At 45.9% G+C, this 14,817-nt stretch overlaps 1 protein-coding gene across 4 annotated transcripts in view; it reads right to left on the bottom strand.

The window, feature by feature from the left end:
- TMEM164 (transmembrane protein 164) overlaps positions 1 to 14,817 on the bottom strand; it is a 155,934-nt gene that overhangs the window by 129,012 nt on the left and 12,105 nt on the right. Inside the window, exon 1 of one of the 4 annotated variants that reach the window (XM_082865056.1) lies at positions 9,324 to 9,387. The exons of the other annotated variants lie outside the window; for them this stretch is intronic. The gene's annotated coding sequence lies outside the window, so the exon portion shown is untranslated. Of the gene's footprint in view, positions 1 to 9,323; positions 9,388 to 14,817 lie in introns of those variants that run through there. 4 annotated transcript variants of the gene reach the window in all.

Below are 14,817 nucleotides of genomic sequence, written 5' to 3'. Positions count from 1 at the left end.
CCGCTGAGCCTGCACGTCCGGAGCCTGTGCTCCGCAACGGGAGAGGCCACAACAGTGAGAGGCCCGCGTACCGCAAAAAAAATAAGAAATAAAAAAATAAAGTATTTTAAATTGGTTTAAAAAACAATTTTTTAAATTAACATAAATTAACAAAACAGAAGACTAACACACTATAGAGAGGACAAAGCCCAAATTGCTTCCTACAAGAGATAGTAAATAAAACTTATAAATTTCTGTTGAGATTAATTTTTCAAAAATAAGTAATGTTATGAATGAAAAGGGGATTATCTTTTTAATATCTGCAGTTTTTATAGTTAAGAGGCTATTAACAATTTTTAACCAATAAATATGAAAGTTTAGGCAAAATGGTCACATTCTTAGAAAAACAAACTACCAACACTAATTAAATACTTGAAAATTCCTATCATCATGAAAGAAACTGAATCAGTCGTCCAAAATCTTTCCACAAGAAGACACCAAAGCCCTGATAGTTTTACTGGCAAGTTCTAGCAAGCATTCAAGAAACAAATAACTCCAATCTCATGCAAACTATTCCAGAGTTTAGAAAGAAGAGGAAGCACTACCCAACCCAGTTTATGAAGCTAGCATAAATACCAAAACCTGACAGGGACAGTATGAGAGAGGAAAACCAGAGCCATATTCATTCATGAACATAGTTGTAAAAACACCAAATCAAATACTAGCAAACCATATCCAGGAACAAGAAAGATAATGCATCATGGTCGAGGTCATCCGATTTCAGGAATGCAAAGTTGGCTTAATATTAGAAAATCAACATAATTTACCACAGTGAAAGATTAAAGAACAAAAGTAATATAATCATCTCAATAGACAAAGGAAAAGCCTTTGATAAAAAGCAACATCCATTCATGATTAACAAAAAACAACTCAGCAGGGCTTCCCTGGTGGCGCAGTGGTTGAGAGTTCGACTGCCCATGCAGGGAACACGGGTTCGTGCCCCGGTCCGGGAAGGTCCCACATGCCGCGGAGCGGCTGGGCCCTGTGAGCCATGGCCGCTGAGCCTGCGTGTCCGGAGCCTGTGCTCCGCAAAGGGAGAGGCCACAACAGTGAGAGGCCCGTGTACCGGAAAAAAAAAAAAAAAAACCACAACTCAGCAAACTCAGGATAGAAGGGAATTTCTATTGTCTGATGAAAGATGCCAAAATAATTTACACCAAACACCATACTTACCCGTGAAACACTGAAAGCATATCCTTTAAGACAGGGGAGAAGACAAGGGTACCCACTATTGCCACTTCTATTGAACATTATACTAGTGGTCTTAACCAGAACGGTAAGGCAAGAAAATGAGGGGTGGGATAGGGAGGGTGGCAGGGAGGGAGACGCAAGAGGGAAGAGATATGGGAACATATGTATGTGTATAACTGATTCACTTTGTTATAAAGCAGAAACTAACACACCATTGTAAAGCAATTATACTCCAATAAAGATGTTTAAAAAAAAAAAAGAAAACTAAAACAACAGAACAGAATGAATAGTTCAAGACATAATTCAAGAAAAAAAAAGAAAGAAAATGATATTAAAAATAAAATGACTGCAAAGGAAGAGACAAAAGTCTCATTCGTTGTAGATTATGATTACCAACATAGAGAACCCAAAAGGATCCTCAGATAAATTAATTATAATTAATTTAAAAGCATTCAGCAATGTTGCTGGGTACAAAAAAAATGAGCAAAAGTCAATTGCATTTCTGGACACCAGCAACTAACAATTACAACGTGTAAGTTACAAAAGAGAAAGAAAAAAAAAAAAACACTAGAGACTTTACAGGGGAGTTGGTGAAGGCCCTGGTTCTGGTGTCAGACTGCCTAGTTTCTAAAAGCAGTCCCACCACCAGCTGTGAGACTTTGGCAAGCTCTCAGTATTTAGCTGTTTTGTGCCCTACCTTTTAGACTTCTTGTGAGGATTAAATGAGTTAACACACGTAAAGCACTTAGACCGGTGCCTGGAACAAAGTAAGAGCTAAATAAATGCAAGCTGTTATTATCACTGTGAAGAAGTAGTTAACAGGCCTGTTATCAAGGGCCCCAAGGTTCAAACTATTGGACTCCAAGACATCTCAAGGGTAAAAATATCAAGGAGCCACCTGTCATAGGAGCCAATGAAACTCACCCATGTTGTCCCTTAGGCTGGGCACTGAACTCCCACACGCAACATACAGCTCATTACTCATACACCCTGCTGTCTACAGCTTAATTAGCAAAAGCACGCACTTTTTCTCTGGAGATTTCCACCCCTATCTTCCCAACTCTTTTAACTGGCAGCAAAAGTCAACAACTTCAAGCTTCCTGTGAGGTTGAAATCCAGAGTTCTGGTTGGTTACTCTTCATCATCAAAAGACAAGGCAAACCTCAGCCCCTTAGGGCAGACTAATGCCAGGAGAGCTTCTGGAGATATTCGAAGAAAGGCTGTTATTTGTTACTGGCTCCACTTCTTGGGGCGAAGGGGATAGAAAGTAACTAATATTTTGTGAGCACCTATTATGTTCCATGCACTCTTCTCAGGGCTTCACCAATATTAACTCATTTAAATTCTTTCCATAACCTGAGGAGATAGAATTCTTAGCCCCATTTTACAAATGAGACAGTGATTTGGTGACTTACTTAAAGCACAGAGCTCATGAGTGACAGAAATTAGCTTCAAACCCAGATCTGTCTGCAAAGCCCTGCACCAAGCTAGTAGAGAAAGAAATAAAGGAGGGAAGTGGGTACTATGTATATGAAGCTGTGGATTTCAATTCTCCTGACACCAGAGACCACAATTCCAATGGGAATGCAAATAATCATTATGTGAATAGAAGACTGAAAAATCAGCAAAACAGAAGGGTATCCAAGTTAGTGTTTATATAAAGTGGCAGCAGATAAAATGCTGCTGCCACTCTGTGGCATGACTGAGCAATATTTTTTAAAAACCCACAGAAAGGGACTTCCCTGGTGGCACAGTGGTTAAGAATCCACCTGCCAACGCAGGGGACACGGCTTCAAGCCCTGGTCTGAGAAGATCTCACATGCTGTGGAGCAACTAAGCCCGTGTGCTACAACTACTGAGCCTGCATGCCACAACTACTGAAGCCCACGCACCTAGAACCCGTGCTGCACAACAAGAGAAGCCACCGCAATGAAAAGTCCACGCACCGCAACGAAGAGTAGCCGCCGCTCGCTGCAACTAGAGAAAGCCTGCACACAGCAACAAAGACCCAACACAGCCAAAAAATTAATTAATTAATTAATTTTAAAAATAATGTTTGTAACTCTTAAAAAAAAAAAAACAGTAATACTGCCCCTGTGTGGCCTCATTTTACCCATTCTTTCTCTGAAAACCAAGATATTCATGGCCGGAACATACACTCCTATGAGCATACGCAGACCCAGGTGATCATGAATAACGTAAAATTAGGTTGGTAGCTGAAGAATATGATGTGCCTGCAGCTTGGGTTTTGATGCCACCCGGTTTTTAACTCCTTTTTTTTTTAACTTAATAATATCTTTTTTTTTTTGGTAAGTCTTTTTGATTTTATTCACTCTAATGAGTGACACTGTACCTTACTGTAGTTTTTTTTAATAGATCTTTTTAAAATTTATCTATTTTATTCATTTTTATTTTTGGCTGCATTGAGTCTTCGTTGCTGTGCGCGGGCTTTCTCTAGTTGTAGCGAGCGGGGGCTGCTCTTCATTGCAGTGTGCGGGCTTCTCACTGCAGTGGCTTCTCTTGCTGCAGAGCACGGGCTCTAGGTGCACGGGCTTCAGTAGTTGTGGCATGTGGGCTCTGTAGTTGTGGTACACGGGCTTCGTTGCTCTGTAGCATGTGGGATCTTCCTGGACCAGGGCTCGAACCTGTGTCCCCTGAACTGGCAGGCGGATTCTTAACCACTGTGCCACCAGGGAAGCCCCTAACTCCTACTGTATGGCAACACTGCCAGGCTAACCGACTTGATGGCCCACAAGTGATGAATATCCCAAGGGCTTTGTCCTGGAACCAGTGAGCACAAGGCTAACATCTGTGCCACATTATGCACCAATCACCAGTGCCGTCACAGCCCACCTGTCAGGGCTTCCCCTTCCTGTCCCCAAGTAAATAATTTTGTTCCTCCTAATGGCAGAACCTAATCTTAATGGGCAGAAGAGGAGACCAGAGCCTGGCTTTGGGGGCAGCCCCTCACAGCCCTGCCTGATGCAAGCTGATTGATATACCCGTACCATCCAAAATAAGAGCCCCCAGGTTCAAGAACACACGTGCCCACACAGCCCAAGGATAACATAAAAATACTTTTTAAGATCAGTTACCATTCTAACTGCAGCATCACATAGGTTTTATAGATTATTAACCTTAAGTGTTCTTGAATCCAAGATGATTTTTGATGACGAAACAGATAAGTGCAAGGTCAACAACACTAGACCTAGTTATGGATCTATCTGCTCTTAAACTCTGAAGGGAGATAAAAGTTGCACGTACAACCTTCTGTTTAGATTGCTTCTCTTCTAGAAACCACCGTGTCCCAAAGCCCTCTTGCAAAACAGAACACAAATTCTAGTAATTCTAACCCAGACCAATAAAATACGAGCACCCCAGATTTAGGGGCCCTGCTACCCTTTCAGTCTTTACTTGATCTTTAGAAATACTTTCAGCGACTACGAAGGGCTGAAATTAAATAACAGTCACTTTAAGAAAGCTGGTAATTTTTGATGTGGGGAAGGAGCTAACTGAAAAGAAACTATTTCAGGCTTCCCTGGTGGTGCAGTGGTTGAGAGTCCGCCTGCCGATGCAGGGGACGCGGGTTCGTGCCCCGGCCCGGGAGGATCCCACATGCCGCAGAGCGGCTGGGCCCGTGAGCCACAGCCGCTGAGCCTGCGCGTCCGGAGCCTGTGCTCCGCAACGGGAGAGGCCACGGCAATGAGACGCCCGCGTACCATAAAAAAAAAAAAAAGAAAAGAAAAGAAACTATTTCTTTATAAATTCCTGAGGAAAACCAGAAGAAATGTGTAACTGCCTAAGCATGATAAAGCCATCTGAGGTTAACTGACCCATCCAGGAAGCTCCTGGGAGCACTAGGAGATTCTCCCCGCTTTTACAGTTCTGATGCATTCTATCCCTCATCCAATTCCTTGACTTCCATCCTGCCAGGAAGTGAGAAATGAACCCAAGTGTCACTAAATGTATGAGCTGGGAGGGATCTTACACATCATCTGGTCCAACTCTCATTTACAGATGTGGAAAGTGAATCCCAGAGATGGGAAGTGACTTACCTGACCCTGCAGTGCTGGTGACCGGCAGGTCTCCCAATACAGTCCTCCCCACAGTGGAACAGAACTCAACTACACGGGACTCTTCCCATCTGACTAGTTCTTTAAATGGGCTTGCAGAAAATTGTCAGATAGTTCTTCATCGATATGAAGAATGTCATTGGTAATCTCTTTAAATGACAAACTCTACTAGCCTAATAGTTAACAAGACCAGCCTTGGAGTCAGGCAGACCTAGCTGTCCAGACCTAGCTTGGCCACTTTCTAGCTGTATGACCTTGGGCATGTTACCTAAGCTCTCTGAATCTTATTATCTTCACCTGTGAAACAGAAATGCCAATAATAGCATTGATCCCACAGGGCGCTCAATCAATATTAGTTGTGACTATTACCACAACCTGGCACAGCGGAAGGCAGAGCTGTCAGCTCCCTAAACCCTGTCTGTGTGGGGAAGGGGCTCGGGGAAGAGCAACCCAGAATCTCTACCTTGAATTACACCTGACTCTTCAGAGAAAGCCCCAGACTTGGAACTGAATTTTGGACTTGGAAACCGGCAGGAAACAGGGCTAAAAGAAACAGCCTGACGCTGTCACCACTAGGAAGCCGCCCCACGGCACTAATTCTCAGGACCGTACATAACACCTCCTTCCTCTAAGGTAAGCTTCACACACACACACACACACACACACACACACACACACACACAAAGGAGTGACTGAGGCATAAACCTACTAAGCTTGGGAAAGCCCCTTAGAAAGAGTAGAAAAAGTATCATAATTAGACACAGAGGGCTTAGAGTCAGGGGCTGTTTAAGTAAAGGGAAAATGTACCATCTTTAAGGCCTCTTGGGCCTGAGCTATAATTCTAGTGGTAACCAGTGCTGGCCCTCTCCAGGCAAGGTTTTAAGAAAGACTAAAATGCAACTCCCCTCCCTCAACCATAAGGAAGCTGGGAGCATAAAGCACAAAGTGGAATTCTAGTTAAAGTTGTAACATGGGCCATTAGGTTCACTTGTCGTTCAGCTGATCAACAGAACACTGTAACAGGACCTCAAAGAGAGACAGCCCGGCACGCCAGCCCTGGCTCTGCCCCATCCCAAGTGGTGTGACCTTGGGCGAGTAGCTTCCCGCTCTGGGCTTCTTTTCCTCACTGCAAAATGAAGGGTTTGAACTACAGGATCTTCAAAGGCCCTCTGACCTCTATCATTTTCCTGTTGTAAGTTCTCCACATAAAAATGTAGTAATTGGGGGCTTCCCTGGTGGCGCAGTGGTTGAGAGTCCGCCTGCCGATGCAGGGGACACGGGTTCGTGCCCCGGTCCGGGAAGATCCCACGTGCCGCGGAGCGGCTGGGCCCGTGAGCCGTGGCCGCTGAGCCTGCGCGTCCGGAGCCTGTGCTCCGCGACGGGAGAGGCCACAACAGTGAGAGGCCCGCGTACCGCAAAAAAAATAAAATAAAAAAAATGCAGTAATTAGACCATAAATGAGCCTTGATAATAAGCTCCCTGGGGAGCAGAAACCATATCTGATATTCCTTGTGTATCTCACAGTCCCAAGTATGATGCTCGGCTCAGAGTAATTGCATAATAGATGCTGAGTGATACAGATTCACCGCACAGTGCCTGGCATATCATAAGCTTTTCACATGCCAGGCAGTTTGCAAGCCTCTCTCCCACCAGACTTTTCAAATATGTCAGATTTTACCATTCCCGGGCTTTTACTAAAAAGCAGCATTGCACAAGAAAACAAAGCTCCTTGTCACTTCACGTGACAATGATTGAACACGTAGGTGCCAGGCACTCTGCTCTGTACTGCAAAAGGGGCAGACCTGGGCCTAGTGCTGGCACTCGTCCTATAAGCTTTATGAGTCAGGGTGAGTCAGTTAACCTGACCCAGTGCGAGGCCCAGTGAGCACAGTTACTATTATTGAGTAACTCCTGAATTTTACATCTTAGATCTTAGATCTCCCCTGATAGGCTAGCAACTAACTAGCACACAGTGGGACGAGCGCTTTACTAGTGATGCACCCCCAGGCTTTGGGAATACACAGGACAAAATACGTGTATTGAAATAGTGTTAAATACACACACACACACACACACACACACACACACACACACACACGCAAACACACAAGCTTCCGAGGGCCAGTCTAGGCTCAGAACACATTTAATCCCATCTTCTACACTTGTGGCTTCTAATCCTAGTTGCATACTAAAATCACTTGAGGAGTCTGAAAAATTGCTGGTGTCCAGGCCCCCAGCCCATACAATTAGATAAGAATGGGGTGAGGGGAACAGGTATTGGTATTTTTTTTTATTTATTTATTTATTTATTTATTTTTTTGCTGTACGCGGGCCTCTCACTGCTGTGGCCTCTCCTGCTGCGGAGCACAGGCTCCAGACACGCAGGCTCCGGACGCACGGGCCCAGCCGCCCCCGGCACACGGGATCCTCCCAGACCGGGGCACGAACCCGCGTCCCCCGCATCGGCAGGCGGACTCTCAACCACTGCGCCACCAGGGAAGCCCGGTATTGGTATTTTTAAATGCTTGCTTAATGACTGTAGGTGCAGCCAGGGTTGAGGACTCCTGGCCTCCGCCTTCTCCATCTCCACCTTTAGTCCCAAGCTTAGTGACAGGTCCAGCAGATAACTCAACTCGGAGGTCTGCAAAGCCACAGAAATCCCATTTTGGTCACTCACCAGACTATTCTCTGAGCCATTAAGATGACTGTGCCACTGCCAAAACATTTTTGGCCACCAAAACTTAAAGAGGGGCTTTCTTAACCCTCGGTCAGTCAGAGAAGATAATTAGCTAGTCCAGCCTCTGCCCCAAGCACTCTACTGGAGGCTGAACTGGCCTGAGATCTCATCCTTTTGGGGGAAGCTTCTCTACTCCTCAAGTTGATATTTAATTTGTCCCTTCTTAACTGCGCTACTCCTTGCCTCATGCGGATGTTTCCTTACAGCTATGAGTGTGCTCAGCTCCCACTGCAGCTGGGCCCCCCGCCAGTCTCTCCCCTGACCCCATCCTCTCCCTTGCCCCCCTTATATACACACGCCCACTTTCTTAATCAGCCTCCGCCTGCCTCTAGGCCACCTTGCTACTCTTCTACTTGATCCCTCCCCTTTCAGCTGAACCTCCTGGCCATGGGGTCGCTGCCTTACTCTAGCTCCTTTCCCGCCAGCCACACAGGCAGCAAGGCCCCTGTGGGCACAGCCTCCCAAACACACGATGCTTTCTCAGTTGCCAGATCTTCTCTCGTGAGTCGGCTTCCTTCGTCCGCTGGCTCTCTTCTACTAACTGCTCTCCCAGGCTGCCAACCATCTCCTTTCTTTCTTTACAAAAATATTTCTTCTTGATTACTCAAGAAATTTGTACTCACACCAAATCCAAACAATACAGAAATGTGTTAAGTATAAAGTGAGGCTGTCCCCCCCCTTTCCCTAATCACTCAGGAGTAAACACTACTGGTACACATTCTTCTAGGCTTTTGCAACGTGCTCAGAAACACGCACATATACAAGGGCTTGTGGTTTGTTTTCTTAGGAAATGGGTTCCTATCATACATACTGTTCTGCAGTTTGTCTTTTTTTTTTTTTTTTTTTTTTTTACCGGTACGCGGGCCTCTCACTGTTGTGGCCTCTCCCATTGTGGAGCACAGGCTCCAGACGCACAGGCTCAGCAGCAACGGCTCACGGGCCCAGCCGCTCTGCGGCATGTGGGATCTTCCCGGACCAGGGCACGAACCCATGTCCCCTGAATCGGCAGGCGGACTCTCAACCACTGCGCCACCAGGGAAGCCCTGTCTTTTTTTTTTTAATTTTAACAATATACTGTGAATATCTTTCAAAGGGAATACAGAGATCAGCCTCCCTTTTAAAAGCTGCACAATACTCCACTGGCTGGATTTACCAGGCAGGCTGTTTCCCAGTCTTCTCTGATGCCATAACGTCCGTGCACACAACTCTTCACACACAAACATTTCTAAGGTAACTATTTAGAAATGGGTGGACGGCTGCCCACAGGACCAGCCTGTGCTCACCAATTCCAAGTGCCTTTTCTCAAGTCCTCCTTGGTCTCAACCTCTTTGCCTCACATGACAATAGAGGACCTGCTTCATGAAACTCCTTCCTCTCTTGGGTGTCTTTCCACTTTTGCTTCACTGAGTCTTTTCTTCTGCCCACAAAAGTAGGCATTTCACAGAATCCTTTTCTTCTTTCTCTCCCCTGGCTTCCATGATGTTTGCATCTTCTGCCCCTCCATCTTCTCTAAATCACGTTGCTAGCCCAACCACATCTCAATTACCTGCTGTTCACTCCAGCCTCAACGTCTCAAACATCTGAGACTCAACAAATCCCCGAAAGAACACCTGACCTCTTCCTCTAAGCCTCCGTTTCCTCATCCGAAAAACAAAGGGAATGGACTAGACTCGATTAAATTTTCTTTAAAAGTTAGGAGTCTAGTATGTACTAGATGCTGTGCAGGATAGAAAAAAAAAAAATCAATAAAACACAGACCTTGTATTCAGGGAACACGCAAACTAAGGAGTGGGGGAGAGACATAAACAATTATGTAATATAAGGCAGAATAAAATGCTAAAGTAGACAAGAATGGCTAAATCTGGCATGAAGGCTTGAAAAAAGCTTCACAAGAGGGAATGTTTAGGCTGAGCCCTGAATGATGACTGGCATCTCAACAGGGAAGAGAAAAGAAAGTATTTCTGGCTGAGGGTACAACATGAACAAAGTATAAACTCAGAGTCAAAGAAGCATGGAAGTTCATGGTACACGTGGCTGGATCAGAGCACATATGAAAGAATGTATCAGTACTAGAGGACAGGGACTTCCCTGGCGGTGCAGTGGTTAAGAATCCGCCTGCCAATGCAGGGGACACGGGTTCGAGCCGTGGTCCGGGAAGATCCCACATGCCGCCGAACAACGAAGCCTGTGCACCACAACTACTGAGGCTACTCTCTGGAGCCTGTGCACCACAACTACTGAGCCCGCGCGCCACAACTACTGAAACCCACGCGCCTAGAGCCCGTGCTCCGCAACAAAGAGAAGCCACTGCAATGAGAAGCCCGCACACCACAACGGAGTAGCCCCGCTCGCCGCAACTAGAGAAAGCCTGCGCGCAGCAATGAAGACCCAATGCAGCCAAAAATAAATAAGTAAATGAATTTATTAAAAAAAAAATACTAGAGGACAAAGCTGGGAAGAAGGTTGAAACCAAGATCATAGAAGATCCTGAATCCTATCATAAGGAGTTCCGGTTTTCCCTAAAGGGTTTATCTATCTGCCACTCTCTGACCGAGTAATAGTTGCTGCCTAATATACTATGCTAAAGGCAATTCTGAACTGACATGGAGACACACGTTGGGAAAGCATGCTCATGTTTTGATTAGCACGGTTGGCCTGGGGCACCGTAAGGTGTATTTGTCTAGCTATATCTACTATCCTTGCCGAAGGCAATAGGGAGCTATTGAAGGCTTTTGAGCAAGGGAATGGCAGGACCCAACATGAATTTTCCTTGTATCATTTCTGGCAGCAGTGTAAGGGATGGACAGAGCAGAAAGACCCCTAGAGAAGGGAAGCTGCTGTTAATAAGCCAGATGGTGGTGGTGATGATGATGATAAACAACCAGACGAATGAGGGCAGAGAAATCAAAGAAGAAAAGGAAGAGACAGATGGGAGAAATAATGGAAGACAGAATCAAAATGACTCAGAGACTATGATGATGGAAGAGAGGAATGGAAATGTGTCAAGGTTTCAAGGGACTTAACCTGGGTCACTGATGGACCGCAGTGCCATTAACTAAGATAGGGGCCATGAGGGAAAAGTATCATAATCCTTGCTTTTCACTCCAAATCCTCCAACCACTTTACTTGGCTTTTAAGCACTCTTAAGTACACTAGGAGGGAAAAAGCAGGACATACATTGCTTGATGGCCCCAGCATTTATATAACCCCACACATAAACCTACTATTCTTCCTTTGGCCAGATCGCCAAAAAAATATCCACCAATATCTGATCCTAAAACCAATGGGCTAATAATCCTTTGAATGTTCATGCCCCCAAAAGATGATTTTTCCTATTTAGATAGTGCTTTCTAGTTACGAGACACGTTCAACATATCTTATTTTACTCGACTGTAAGGTATGAAGGGCAAAGATCATCCCTATCTTACAGATACAACAGCCATAACTCATATTTATCATATATACTCTACGCTTGCTATGCACCAGACACTGATCTAAATACTTTACATGTAGCCATGTACTGAATTCTTACAAGAAAACCACAACGTAGATACTATTATTCCCATTTTACAGAGCAGGAAAACAGGCCCAGAGATGTCAAGTAACTTACCCAAAGTGACACAGCTAGAAAGCAGCGGAGCCAAGATTTGAACCTGGCCAGTCTGACTTCAGAGCCTGAACTCTTAACTACCACACTTTGTATCATATAAGAAGATCAGGCACAGAGAGGCTACCTGACTGGCCAAAACTACTAGGTTCTGTCAACCAGAAACCTACATCCAAGGCCCACGTCTGTCTAATACTTAATCCTGTGCTCTTTCTATTACTCTTCATTGTTTACCGAGATGAACTGACCTCTTCCACTGGGTTAGCAGATTATTTTGACCTTTTCCCTCTTCGACCTTTGTCACTCACTTCTGCCAGACAAAGTTTCTGATTTTGCTCCCCTGCCGTGGAGCCTCATACAACTGTTCACTAGGATAGGATGCAGGTCTCTATTTAGAGGAAAGAAATGATGACCTCAGTTATAGTCCCAAGTGAATGCGTCTCATTTCCAAACAGCCAGTTATCTCGCAGCAGATCACACTGGCTTGACATACAGGCTAACTGAGCGTACACAACTCCCTGGACTACCTGTCCAGGACAAGCAGCAAGCAATGGTGGCACTACAGCCTGGCTCGTCTGTGGAAGAGAGGGAGCAAGGGCAGAAAAACACACTGAAAAGCAGTCGCTCTAGCAGTCAGGCAGAGAGGTGGCCTGCAGCCGTGAGATCCTCACTTTCAAGGCTGTAAGACAATGATGCTCAAAAAACACATGATTTCTGTTTCTCTACTAGTGGACAAGAACAAAAGTCCGTCTCCCTTTATGCTGGAATAGCTAGGGGTGGAAGGAGGCCACGTATGGTACTAGAGAGAGACAATGAACCGGGAGTCAGGAGATCTACCTCTGCTTCTACTGAGCTGTGCGACTTTGGGCAAGTCACTTCACCTCTCTGGGTCTCAGTTTGCTCATCTGGAAAAATGAGGGAGGAGATGATCTCTGAGGGTTTTTTTCAGCTCCGACCTGGCATCACTCTGCCATTTCAACCCAGGAAAGTATTGCTCGAATATTTTCTCCAGTATCTATAAGGCGACCAAAGGAGAAATCAGCTAGAACCGAGAGAAAGAAGGATTAGATAAAACAAAAATGACCTTTTTGTGGAAGGCTGCAAATTAGGTAATATATAGCCAATACACTTAAGCACAGTGCCTGGAGCATAATACATGCTCAAAATGTTACAAGTATTATTATCACTACTGCTCCTAACTTTCAAAGTGTACAGAGATAACCAAAAATTATAACGAGCTCTTTCTCTTAAATTTAACTCCTTTTTGTCCATCTGACCCTATTCCAGGTTTACGGTGTTTAAAAGGTCTGGGTGAGGGAGGACCCTAAATGAGCAGCGGCACCAACTGTCCTTAATGTCGATGGACAGTTATGACTGGAAAGTGAGAACCCAACCCCAAGGGAAACTAAAGGGAAAATGTAAGTGGGAGGAGCCAGGCTTAATCCTCAGTTTGCTGCAAACTGGCCGTGGAAAGGGGAATTAAAAAAAAAACAGCAACAGGTGTGGACCACAGTGTACTTTGCAAATTGTTTTTCAGTTCAGACCCAAAGCGGGGAGTAAGAAACTTGGGAAGATGATCCCAGCCCGGTTTCCACGTGTGTCCATCTGAGCAAACACAGCCCTGACTGTGAGGTATGGCCAAACACCGTTCGGCCAGGCAGGAGACCCTGTGACCCGGGTCACAGGGCTTTGCATTCTTCCCCAGGAAGCGAAAGCAGCCTCGGCCTAAAGGTCACCCCTGACTTCCCAGGGCCAAGACAGCACCCCTCCCCGCCGACAGCCCCGCCCCCGGGAAGGACAGCCACAGGGCTGGGGGAGTCAATCTGTTTCTCTTTGCTCACTGGCCAGAAACCCCACCAGCAAACAGGGAAACATGACCTTGGCTTGGTGCTAGCTTGCAGGGCTATGCTGAGGAGAGCTGAACTGTAAAGTCCAGCGCGGGGCCGCGAGGGGAATGGAAATCCAAAGGTAAAACCGGGCGCCCTTTCCTCAGGGGACCCTGAGAGTCCTCCTGCGACTGGGGGCCCGGGAAATGGGGAGAAAGGCCCACGTGAAGCAGCAGCCGGTAGCAGCGGCAGCCCAAGGGGCCAAGTGTAAAAGTGCTGAAGATAATAAGGCACTTATGCACATGACCCCGAGCAACATTCCTGCAGGGCGCAGGGAATAAAGCACAGCAACAGGCAGGCGCACACACACGCTCAAGTGCCTGGGACTTAAAAAAGGAAACTCTTGACAAATGCAAAGCGACAAGGAACAAGTGGTGATATGAAGGAGACCCTTCGGTACAGTCTCCCCTAATTTCTCAGGGTTGCTCTTTGTTTTAGGAATGCCCTCCAAGCCAGCTCCAACCAGGGAACCAGGATTATTACATTATTAAAACATGACCTTAACCTAAGGAACTGCCTATTTACCCACAATGCTTGGGAACATGCCTGGGGGTCTTCCAATGGCCTTGCTGGGTGGGATAGGGCACTCCAACCCCAAGGCTGTGAAATCACATGACCCAGGCCTTGGCCCTGGAAGGCTACACTTAATTAAAGGGGACCTCCCTTTAGTGACTCGTGGCTGAGGTCCCAGTTCTGAAAGAGTAGCTGTTCTTCAAAGCTGAGAGAGGTTTCCCATATCCGGGAGATACTGAATTGTCTTTTTTTTTTGCTGTCTTTTTCCATTTGCTGACATGTCAGGCAAAGCACTGGTCTACTTTTAACCTGTCTTTCTCCCAGGAGCTCTGGGAGCAGCCCTTTCTCCTCCAATAATTTCTTAACCCTGAGAACAGGCGGCACTTGAGCAAGTTGCACTCCCCTCGGTCAAAATAAATTAATGAAAAAGGAAAAAGTAAATCCACGCACCTGCCTCTGCCCACACCCAAACCACTCCTTTCCTACTTCTGTCATGTACTCGTTGGTTTCCTAGGCTACCAACCTCAAGATAGCAGGCACCAGAGAGCCGGCCCATTGATGAAGAGCAGCAGTAATTAAGCCCAGAGGTCCCTGGAAAGCCAAACTTCCTACCAATGACAGCCATCCTCCAAATGCTTCAGAAAGGGCTGCGTGATTTACAGGAACATCCAAATTCCCCACAAAACCGTCCTTAGGCCTCCAACAGTCGAGCCACCCTGCCCTGCAGAGATTATGTGGGTGCCACCTTCATGGAACCAATATTTTTGCCTA

This window comes from Leucopleurus acutus (assembly GCF_964270905.1).
Source record: "Leucopleurus acutus genome assembly, chromosome: X".
In the NCBI taxonomy this organism is placed as follows: domain Eukaryota; kingdom Metazoa; phylum Chordata; class Mammalia; order Artiodactyla; family Delphinidae; genus Leucopleurus; species Leucopleurus acutus.
The sequence above is the reverse complement of the archived record's forward strand: the minus strand, read 5'-3'. Positions and strand labels throughout refer to the sequence as shown.